Below are 12,621 nucleotides of genomic sequence, written 5' to 3'. Positions count from 1 at the left end.
GAGGGCAGCAGGGGAGACAGGGGCAGGGGCAGCGGTGCCTGGGTGGAAGGACCCTTCTTACTGCTGCGGGTACGGGAAGCACTAGTGGTAGTAGCTGGGAGGGTGGGCACTGGACAATGTGTGGTGGAAGAAGAGGCAGATTTCCCACTCCTTGTGGCCGCCAACATCGAGGAGTCACCGCTGGAGTCAGATGATGTTGAGGTTGGTGTTTCTGGGCATGATTCTTCCGGGGCACTCCTGTACCCCTCCGAGGAGCTGGTCACATCAGCGTCAGTGTGCTCATGTGTAACAGTCTTGCCAGATGCCTCACCACTGGTATCCATCCCCTGTCCATCTGTGCTCTCTGTAGATGCTGCAAAAGACAGAGTTGTAAGTTCAGTATAGTGCCATACTCACAAACATCATATGCAAGCAAAGCACAAAACTCGAATATGATACCCCCATGTTGCACTCCACCCGGTGCGGTCTGAATGTGCAACCTTAATGCAAAACTCAGAAGATGCATGGAAACATGCATAGTTGGCATTAATGACCCAGGTGAGGTTCACACAGCCAAATAGCTGGCCCGTGCCTCCTGGTAACCTGACATACTGATTTCAGAAGCCTACCTACATGCCTGTAGGTAAGATAGATGTACATCTCAACATGTTGTCACAGTCACATACGGAGTCACTTTAAGGGGCCAACACAGATACTAACTCCAGAATGTCCTTATACTATGACCATGAGCTACTGTTGTATACCATGTTGTGCTTTGAAGCACAACGACCGTTGCACATTGGTGTCAGATGTGTAGTTCTCACAATTTCCAAGTCAGGCACTGCACACATCGATGAAAGCACACTAAGATGAGGCACACTGCGGTTCACTTCCCGGTGATCAGTGCACCCATAATACAGCAGATGTCAGGAGGCCACATCTCATCTTGCAATACCAAGGGCCATTATATTAAACACATGAGAAAGTACATGTAGCAAAAATGCATGACAGGTGCACTTAACACTGAGGCCACTTACAAGCCATTGCATCACACTAGAAACATCACAGAGCTCTGCACTGGCTCAAGGTTGGAATACATGCAGTCACTCACACCCAAAGTCACCTTCCGCAGAATACTCACCCCCAACTTGCTGCTGATGGGCCCTCAAACTTTCATCCAGATCTGGCTGTGTCACTGCCAAGATGCGGGCCATTAGTGGTGTCATGCTCCTGCGCACCAACCTTCCAGTCCGAGGGAGTAACCCCAGAGTCATCTCTGCCACGTTTTTGCTCAGCCGGCAGATGTCATTCAACCTCTTGTGCCAGTGTGTGTGCCGTCAGTTGGAGACACCCAGAGCCCGCACCTTGCGTGCAAAGGCCCTCCATAAGGCCTTACGATGGCGGACTTTAAGCTGCAGGCATGGGAGACAAGAAGAGGAAGTTTCAGTGTCACTGGGTTATGTACCACTGTGTCTCAGTACAGGAGCATGCACAAACTTAGAAGTTATACAGATATGTTTAGCTCACTGTGTCATGAAGGTCACATTTAGGGACATGATCTTACATCCTCACGCCCTTCTCATAAGGTCTGTCTTGTGCAATCCACAGGCCTAAGATAGAACATTGATGAATAGGGTGGAATAGGGTGGCAGACAACACATATGTCTCACTCTGTCCATTTATTAATGTGTCCCGGGTCAAATTGGGCAGTATCTGTGCAGGCCAGGGGGACTCACACTGAGGTTAAACGTGGGCCATCAGAACATTCACATACATGTACAATATGAGAGGGCAAACAGTGCCTACACTTGTGGGTCAGTACACATAATGAAAACAAAGGAAGGAGGATGTTTCAGGAGTACACTAATATGATGTGTCTTAGGTACATTTCCACCAAGAGTGTCAGCATCAGGCATTTCAATCTTGTGCATAATGCTTACATATCCATGGTGGCAATATTAAAAATGGACCCACATCCTTCAGTACCCTCTGGACGAAACACATTTTTAATGTCACAAATGATCGTGTGAAAAGCTCATGGATTCTGACATCCATTACCGCAAGCAATGTTTGTTCTGACAGCACAAACACTGCATGTCCCTCCCATCCTAAAATGCAGCCATGGATCTGTTGGAAATAGGCTACAAAATACATTGACATGAAGTCAGCATGCTAGGCAGTGTATCACACAAACTTGCAATCACAGGCACATACTACAGCAGATCAACTTCATGTGTGCACTCTGAACTCGCCAACTTTCACTCTGAAACACTTACCATTACATCAGGAGCACCATATAGCCTCCCATACTGTAAAAAGCACCTCGTCTACCAGGACCTCCAGCTCCTCTGTGGTGAAGGGACTGGCCCTGATGTTCTCAGTTCTCGCCATCACTGGGTCCAGGAGAAAGGTACAGCAGAAGTTGGGAAGGAAGAATGGCAGGCAGCGTTGTCTGGATGCAGTGGAAATGTGTGGCTCACTCCCAGATATATATAGCCCCCTGGGGTTGTTTCAGTGTTACTCAGATGCTGCAATTGGTGTTCCAGATCAGCTTTTTTCAAATGTAACCAATGACCGGCCCGCGGTAGCGGAGCGCGCCTACCGCGATTTTCAAAATTGTATTTCATTACCGTGATTGCGGTTCCCATTGGCTGAATGGCATGGGCATTAGCGGTGTCACACCGCAGGGTCCAGGCAGTCGCTACAGCGAATTGGCATCTTTTTACATTGGTTCCAATGGCTGTGATTGTGGTGGCAGTGCACCCCTACCGCTATTTTCATAATTATATTTCACTACTGCGATTGCGGTTCTCATTGGCTGAATGGTCATTCGCATTGGCACGCCGCAGGGCCCAAGCGGTCGCTATTGTGAATTCGCATCTTTACATTGGTGCCAAAGGCCATGATTGCGGTGGCGGTGCACGCCTACCACGATTTTCAAAGTTGTATTTCACTACCGCGATTGCGGTTCCCATTGGCTGAATGGGCTTGGGCATTGGCGGTGATACACCGCGGGGCCCAGGCAGTCGCTACTGCGAATTGGCATCTTTACATTGATGCCAATGGCCGTGATTGCGGTGACAGTGCACGGTTATTGCACATATGGATACGTTATGCTGTAGCAAAGGCAACGGCCAGTTCTCAGCATTGAACAGTAGACACATACTATGAATCATGCCACCAGATAGTGTAATGCAAGGCTAGTGTGACATTTAACTCACTGATGACTACACATGCCATGTCAGGGCACAGGATTACATGCATTGGCATATACTCCCTCACATGTCAGTTATGATGTTGTTGTGCATGTACACAGATCTGGTGTGTGATGGACTCTCAAATATGTACACATGTCAATGTGAGAGATGGCTAAGCAACCCACAGTAATGAAGGACTGACTACATAATGTGCATATTTCACTGTGTAGATTGATGGACTCATGTTTATACTAGATCTTTATGCACACACTGTGCTCATTGTGTTGGTAATGTGTGCCCTGTCCGACTTACACAAGAAGGTGTGGCAGGTACAGCAGCCACGTAGAAGCCAGCAGTGTTGCTGTTTCAGATATGTGCTGTGTCAACTACTCTCAGGGCTGGTGACACAAGATGTTGGAATGTACCTTTTGGCATTCACATAGTCTGAATCTGTTTTGGGGGTACTCACTATGTTAATACTGGACACGTGTACAACTACTTTAGATCAAGGTGTCTCTACATGTAACTTGTCCTGTAAACTGAAGTTTTAGGCCAGTCATTGTTGGCGCTGTGTCAGACAAAACGTAAGATGTTGGACACATCTCATTGGGAAAATGAATTGACATGTGTCCCCTTTCATCTCACCTAGGAGGCGACCAAATGTGCATCGTCCATTCACATTGCTTGCGGACATGGGGGATGAGTACATCATATGGAAATTCTGTTTGGATCGACCTACCCTTCAGGACCTATGTGCTCAGTTGGAGCCCCATCTGAGGCCTCGCATAACCTATCCAACTGCTTTGACACCAACATGTAAGGTGATGGCTGCCCTGCATTTCTCTGCAACTGGTTTGTTTCAGTACACGGTGGCCAGCACAGGTTGGATGTCTCAACCAATGTTCAGCATGGTACTGCTTGATGTCCTGTCCACTATGATGACCTACAAGGACAGCTACATCAATTTTCCCAGGAGACATGAATTGGCAGCTGTGAAGGGTGATTTTTATGTTCTTGGCCACATCCCTAATGTTGTTGGTACCATTGACTGCACACATGTTGGCCTGGTTCCACCACAGGCACGTGAGCACATCTACAAGAACAGGACTCATTTCCATTCCATTAATGTGCAAGTGGTATGCCAAGCGGATATGATAATCTCCCATGTCTGTGCCAAATTTCAGGATCTGCCCATGACTCGTACATAATGCGTAAAAGAATTGTACCATGGCTGATGGCAAATCTGCATCCGGACCGTGCATGCATTGTGGGTGAGTACGCAGAGTCAAGTAGCATGCTGTATGTGTGACATGCTGTCCTCTGCCACAGTTATATTGCAAAATTGGTCTGTGTATCTCACACCTAGGTGTCTCTGCATATCCCATCCAGCCTTGGTTGTTGAGCCCACTGAGGAATCCCAGGATCGTAGTTGCAAGCTGCATGCTCCACAACCTGGCCTTGTGCAAAGAGATCCCCCTGATCCTTGACGATGATGAGCAGCAGATGCCCCCGCCTGCAAACCCACACATGTTCAGTGAGGAGGATAGTGGAGAGGAGGAAGGTGTCGACCTGCATCAACAGCTCATCAACCGCTACTTCCCTTGAGTGTGAGTGACATTGTACAACAGTGTCATTGTCTGCTGTCTTTGATGGTAGTGAAAAGGCCTAGGGGACCTTTTTAACTCCTGCCTGTTGCTGGTTCTGTGCTTATGGCTGATGTTTGTGGCACAGTGTAGTCATGACCAGCCACATGACGTCTATGTTGGTGTTGTTTCTCACTGTAATGTGTGCTGGTTTGTGTAGCTTGGTGACTAGTGTTGTGTACTGGCTGTGATGCCATCACCTGACAAGTAAATGTTGTTCTCTTGTGTCTTTCTAGGTCCCTTCACCCTCTCAATGCCTCGTCACAATCAGAGCTGGAATCAACATTGTACATCCTGTGATAAACATGGAGTTGACACAAAGACATTGGTGTGTAAGGAGTGTTTATTCACAAAGAGTGTTTGTGACAGACCAGTGATGTTTGAGAAAATGGTGCTAGGTGAATTAATGAGTTGTCAGTGATGGTAAACGAGACAATAGAGAAGTCACCACATTGATGAGGTGACAGAGTCCAACATACACCTGCCATCAACATGGCAGTGTGGGTAAGGATAGTCAACAAAGTCAATGTCAAGGTAAAGAGAGGTGCCATCATGGCTGGCTCTTTGACTTGTGTTTGGCTGGTGCTTTGCCACGTGATCCTCCCGTTGTGTTTCTCGGACGGCCCCTTTTGCGTTTTCCAGGAGGGGCCTCTGCTGCGGGCTCAGCGGGGTCTGAGGAGTCATCCAGTTCCAGCTCACCCCTCTCTGTGGCAGATGAGGTGGTGTGAGTATCAACCTGTGGGCCACTGGAGGGAAGTTGAGCTGTTCTTAGGGCCACAAGACTGTCCCTCAGAACCCCCACAAGCTGGCCCCACGAGGTCCACGATTTGGCCCATACATGTGTCCAAGGACCTCACCAGCAGGCAGAGCTCACGCAAATCTTCCAGACACTGGCCTATGTGTCCCTGGGTTTGTTCATATGCCCCAAGGACTCTGGCGATGTTAGCCAGGGCTTCGGTCCCAGAGTCCTGTCGATTTTGTCAACCAGTTGCCCTCCCACCTGCCATGCTATCCCGGACCTGTGGCATTACCACTCGACGCACCCGCAGACTCTCCCTGCTCTCCTCTGATTGTGGGGTGGTGTTGGTATCCTCTGAGGCAGGGAGAGTGTTGCAGGCAGCACTGGTGGTGGTTGAGGCACCACATGTTGTTGCAGCAGGGGTCAGCGTGATTGTTGTTGCTGAGGTGGTGTGGAAAGTGGGGGCCTGGGACGTGGTACGCCCTGGCAGTTCTCATGGGCCAAGTTCGGGCTCCACATCCAATGAACTTGGGGAGTTTGCACCTGAGAGTCCATGTTCCAGGGCGGAGACTGGCTCTGCAGGTCGGTGATGTCATCTGCAGCAGTCAATTGTTGATCTCCTGTTGAACAGTACACTGGTGTCAGATGTTTGGATGTTACTTGTGATATACCACACAGTTTACATTGCAATCACATGGTATGGCTGCAAGAAACTGAGCATCATGACATGATGTTGATGTACATACATTACTTGTCCATGGTGTGAGATGTCAATAGATCCCATGTTCCACGAGCAGATTGTGTCATTACAAGGACATGTCCTCCTCATCTGACAACTAGCAGCACAACAACTTTATGTGAAGCATCTTTTTGGTTTGCTCTTCATGGCAGATGTTACATCTGAGCATGAACTAGCCATTGTAATCTAAAGCATACCTTTGCCATACGATGTCACAACTGACCAGGCATGTTTTGTGTTCATATGGGCCTTGATGCTCTGCCCCCATGGCACTTACCCATAGCATTCAGTGTTGTGCATGATTGTGCCCTGAATTTCTTCAACATGTGATTTGGTGAGTCAAACTGAACTTTCTATGACAGTTACATACACATTTCTGTCTGCACACTGGAAGTGGCTATTGAATCTATGCCAAGTTGGCTGACATGTGAGGGCTAGTGTGGTCATATGGCTCCATGCTTTTTGAGAGTAATTGCAGGGTGCATGCACTGTCTACCTAACTGTTCTGTTCTTTTCTTGAGGGGAATAGCTGCCACATTTTTGGTGGGTGTGTTCCATACTGTTCTGCTGTGGGACAAGAGGGCCTGGTGGGAGTTGTAGTGCTGGCTTTCCACACACAAACATCCCTTCCTATTAAGATGGCTACCTACCTGTTAGGTGAAGGTGAGCAATGCAATGGCTGCAAAATGGTTGGGGGGAGTGTTCCATCCTGCCCTGCTGTGGGACAAGAGGGCCTGGTGGGGGTTGCAGTGCAGTATTCCCACCCACAAACACCCCTCCCTGTTGAGATGGCTACCTACCTGTTAGTTTGTTGAGTGAAATGCAATGGCTGCCACATGGTTGTGGGTGTGGGGAGTGCTTCATCCTACTCAGCTGTGGGATGGGGGGGCCTGGTAGGAGTTGTAGTGCAGTCTTCCCACCCACAAAGACCCCTCCCAGTTGAGATGGCTACCTACCTGTTAGTTTGATAAGTGAAATGCAATGGCTGTCACATGGTTGTGGGTGTGGAGAGTGCTCCATCATGCTGAGCTGTGGGACGGGGGGCCTGGTGGGAGTTGTAGTGCTGGCTTCCTACCGACATACACCCTCCCTGTTAAGATGGCTGCCTCCCTGTGAAGTGGAGCAAAGGAAGGGAATGGGATACACATGGCTCTTGGATGGGAGAGTGCTCCATCCTGCTCAGGGGTAGGACAAGAGAGCATAAGATGGCTACCTACCTGTGAGTTTAATGGGGCGAGCCTGCTCCTGAGGGTACCGATTAGGTGAATGGTGGGAGAGACCACAACTTCAAAGTTGGTGATGTAAAGGCTCTCCCCCTCCCAGGATCAGATATTTGAGCGATCAAACTGATTTATGTTTTAACCATTGAGAGGACCCATATTACGGTCAGTCCTTTTTGGCATACATAGTGTTCCTTAGTGAGAACATTGAAAATGCTCTAACACGTGGTGATTTTTTACCACACATTTTCACTTTCACGTTAATTGAGAGGTCCTGAAGAAAACCCCATTTATTTTTTTGAGCAGGCTGAAGCATGTCGACCATCATTGGATAGTAATTGGGTACACATAGTATCCTTTATCCACTCTAGTTTTTAAATATACCCAGGATCACCAAGAATAAATTCAACAGGTAGAATCCGGAGGTATTTTTAGATTCACTTTCACTTCATCACATTCACCCAACACCTCAAACCTGCTCCACTCTAAACAGGTGTCGTAGCACAGCTGAGTAGCATTCGGCTACTCAGATGGGACCCGATGATGAAGCATGATACCAACCAGGTTGGTGTGTGAGGGTTTTCTTAAAAAACCATTGAGGTGCCAGACATTATCGTGTCAGACAGTCATCTGAGGTGGCTGTCTTATTTGGTTGATAATTGCAATGCAATGGATGCCACATTGTTGTGGGTGTGGGGAGTGCTCCATTATGCTGAGCTGTGGGACAAGGGGGCCTGGTGGGAGTTGTAGTGCAGGCTTCCTACCCACAAACCCCCCTCCCTTTGAAGACAGCTGCCTACCTGTTAGATGAAGGTTAGCAATGCAATGTCTGCCACATGCTTCTGGCAGGAGGATTGCTCCATCCTGCTCAGCTTTGGGACAAGTGGGCATGGTGGGAGTTGTAGTGCAGGCTTCCCATCCACAAACCCCCTTCCTGTTAAGATGGCTGCCTACCTGTTAGGTAAAGGTGAGCACTGCAATGTCTGCCATGTGCTTCTGGCTGAGAGGGGAAGTGCTCCATCCTGCTCAGCTTTGGGACAAGGGAGCATGGTGGGAGTTGTAGTGCAGGCTTCCAAAGCACAAACACCCCTCCCTGTTAAGATGGCAACCTACCTGTTAGTTTGATGAGGGAATGTAATAGCTGCCAATTGCTTCGGGGGGAAGTGCTCCATCCGGGTGAGGTTTGGGACAAGGGTGCCTGGTGGGAGTTGTAGTGCAGGCTTCCAACCCACAAACCCCTCTACCTGTTAAGATGGCTGCCTACCTGTTAGGTGTAAGTGAGCAATGAAATGTCTGGCACATGCTTTTGGCTGGAGGGAAGTGCTCCATCCTGCTCAGCTTTGGGACAAGGGGGCATGGAGGGAGCTGTAGTGCAGGGTTCCAAAGCACAAACACCCCTCCCTGTTAAGATGGGTACCTACCTGTTAGTTTGATGAGGGGAATTTAACGGCTGCCACTTGCTTCTGGGGGGGGATTGGATTGATCCATCCTGCTGAGCTTTGGGACAGGGTGAACAAACCGTGTTACCCGTGGGTCTGAGCGGCTACAAAGAGCTCTGGAGCAACTTTAACACAAGCAAAAAATGCCTCAAACTAGCACAGGGGAGTCCTTACTTAAGGACGGAATCCCATCACCCACGGAGTGGCATGCTTCATCACCTGCGATCTCCTCCTGGCTATAACTCCTAGTACAGCCAAGGGCTACATCCCCCTCACTGTGAGGGAGGAGCTCAGGGATGTTTTAGATACTACTCTCTCCTAGGATCTACTAATATCCACAAGATGTAAAGCTAAGAATGGTATCTGAGTGATGGGCACAGTGCAAAGAGAAGAGTGAAGTGTGAGTTAAGACAAACTACCGAGAGAGAAAAACACTTGTATTGTTTATCTCTTGGTGTCAGGGTTAAAAGCTCCTTTGGGACAGGGTGCCTTGTGGGAGTTGTAGTGCTGGCGGCCTGTACACCTGCCCCCATGGTAATATTGCTAGCTACCTTTGGGGTGAATCAGAGGGAGTGAATGTTGGAAATGTGAGACATGTGTTGGGGAGAGTGTGGTGCACATACATGCATTTAGACCTAGGAGGTGTAGCTTTGTAGTTGTGCAAGATACTAAATAGCAGTGTGATGGTAGACATTTGTTGGTACTTACTAGCCTCCACTCCCCGGCTATTCCTGTGAGACTCTCTGGATGCAGTGTGGCAAGCACCTTCTCCTCCCATACGGTGAATATTCGTATTGGAATGGGAGGGCCACCACCAGTCAGCTGAGCCAGCTTAAGGTTCTTGTTGTTTCTCTCTTTAACCTTGCTCTTGAGGTCATTCCACCGCTTCCTGATCTCCTTTTGGGAGTGTGGGATGGTCCCTACTGCATTGACCTTGTTGACTATCCCTGCCCACGTTTGATTTCTGGTGGCTAATGGTGTCTGTTGGACCAGGTTTCCAAACAAATGTGGTTCTACTCTGATTACCTTATCTACCATCACTGACAACTCATTGTCAGTGGATTTGGGCATTTTCTTCTGTGACATGGTGTGTGATGTGCAAATGGGTTAAAGGTGCAGGTGTGAAGGTGGTGGTGTTGATGTGTGTGGTGTGTGTGTGTTGTGATGGTGTGATTAGCCTCTCCTTTGTGCTGTGGGGTTGGGCCCTTCAGTAGTGGAGTAGTACAAAGGATTCTGATCAGGGAAGAGGCTGGTTTTATGCTCAGCTATGTGGGTGGATCAAAATGGTGTATACCTGTTAGGTGTGTTGTGTGGGTTGACCTAGAATTTGGATCTTTTAGTTGCCATGGGGATGTGTCATTGGGGTGTCTTAGGTGTTTTTTTAGGCTGAGCCAGGTTCTTGGCCACACTTGGTAGCCTTGTTGTGTGTTTTTATGTTGGCCACCATTACTGTTCCGGAGCGATAGTGGCGGTGGGTATGCAACCGCCCTTCTGCCGGCTCTCCCATTCATCAAAGGTTGCGATCACGGTGGTCGGAAACAGCAGATCGTTCTGCTGTCACCGCAATTGTATCCTAATTTCACGTGCGGTCAATCCACTGACTGGGCGGCGGTTTTGGGTCTTTCCGCAGCGAATCCAACAGTCACGAACGGATTTTCACATGCTCCGCACGCTACCGGCGGTCTTTTGTGGCATCGGTCTGCCACGGTCAGATTTTTCTGGCAGTTCAGCATAATCTGACCGCCGGTTTTTCCACGGTACTTCCAGATGGTTAATTTCCGCTACCATGGCAGTCAGAATGGTTTTCTGACCGCCATCCTAATCTACCCCAGGTTCCTGTTGGCGTGTTTTCGTGATTTTTTTGCAATCATCGCAGAAAAATCGCGAAAAAAACCCGTAGTTCAAACCTATATCTAGCTTCATTTTTCTGAAATGTAAATACTACACAACAGTTTATTACATAGTCCTGAGTTGGAAATTAAAACTAGCTATTACTTACATTGTGTCATTATTCATCAAATTAAAAAAAAATATTCTGTCTCTTTAACACCCTTGCCCCCCAATACAGACTTAGAGCAGAATACCTAACAACTAAGTGGAACCAGTAGGTCACATTCTAGAAGGAGCATGCTACTTACATATAAGATACAGCAGTTGTGGTTTACTCCACAGATTCAAAAGCATATCAGTGTCTGTATTACATTTCTTTTTTTAAACAACAGCCAATAATAAGACTTCTTCTTGAGCCATCCAACCCATATCTATATATATTTATTTTCATTTTCAAACATCTTCATTTTAACTTATTTTCTGTTAGAAAACTACCTCATTCGTCTGCAGCCTTCTCCTGACTACTATTGATCCTTCACTTCAAATGTTTTGAGTATGGATTGTGGGCCACAGCTATATCTATTGGGCTAAAGAGGATGCACAATAGAGAGGTATTGACAGGGACTTGGGTTTGCCAAATGTGCAGATTACTTAATTTGGCCAGAGAGGGTTAAAGTTTCATCAGTTGCTGGTGTTGGTTAAATCCATTGCGGAAATCCAATCTCCTCACCTCATGATTGTGCACTGTGGTGGCAATGACCTAGGCACATTGACTGTGGCAGGGCTGGAAATCCTAATGAAAGACACTTTTGCAGAACTGATGTCACCTTTCCCTCACACTGTTTTGGTATACTCTAATACAACCAAAGACATAAATGGAAGTGGTCAAATCAAATCTGTCCACAGATTGACAAAGCCAGGAAACATGTTAATAAAACTGTTTCTGCATTCTTCAGAGACCATCGTATAGGCTTTAGCTATAACAACAATCTGTGTTTTGACATGCATGGAATTTAAAGAAATGATGGAGTACACTTTACACAGGAAGGCAACAGGGTGTTTCTAAGTAAACTAAAACTTTGCATCAGGTCTTATGGTGGCAGCCGTATACATACAACCAACACAACGGCTCTTGTCAGAGCCGGTCAAGTTCCCAAAAAATTGTGAAGTGTTTTTCAAAAGGGTTTTTTTCTTCAGTTTTTGTGAATCTTCGCGTTGACGTCGCGATCCCAGCGGACATGTCGTGAAAATGGAAAACAAAAGCAGACATTCAATGGCCACCAACACATCCAAAAAGAGTAGTACAAAAATCCATTCTGAACATTGCCCTACATACATTACTATATACATACTTCTTTCAAATCATATTTAAACTAATATTTTTGCACTAAGTTTCTTTGAAAACCATCTTTCAGACCTATTTCCCATTATTGTGATTATTCAGAATGTTGCAGTGGCGTTATTACCCGCAACGATTGTGCCTTTCCCATAAAGTGAAAACACATATATGCACACACATTACAGTATTCTATGCACTAGAGGTTTATTACTGTACACTTCAAACTCAAGTTTTCTACTGTATTTCTGAACAACCATTTCTAAAACCTATTTTCTGTTTTCGCGGCAAGGCCGGAGATCGCAATGACGTCGGTTATCAGGATCCCTGCAGGTACGTCACGAAAGCAGAAAGCAAAAGCAGGAATTCAATAGCCACCACCGCATAAAAAAATTATAACTATATAATAAATTCTAACCATCACAGTAGATAACTCACTATATAAGTAACTCTAGAAAAGCATTCATCAATAGCTCTATAACAATGCATATTGATGATT

This window comes from Triturus cristatus, chromosome 5_2, assembly GCF_964204655.1.
Source record: "Triturus cristatus chromosome 5_2, aTriCri1.1, whole genome shotgun sequence".
NCBI classification, from domain to species: domain Eukaryota; kingdom Metazoa; phylum Chordata; class Amphibia; order Caudata; family Salamandridae; genus Triturus; species Triturus cristatus.
The sequence above is the reverse complement of the archived record's forward strand: the minus strand, read 5'-3'. Positions refer to the sequence as shown.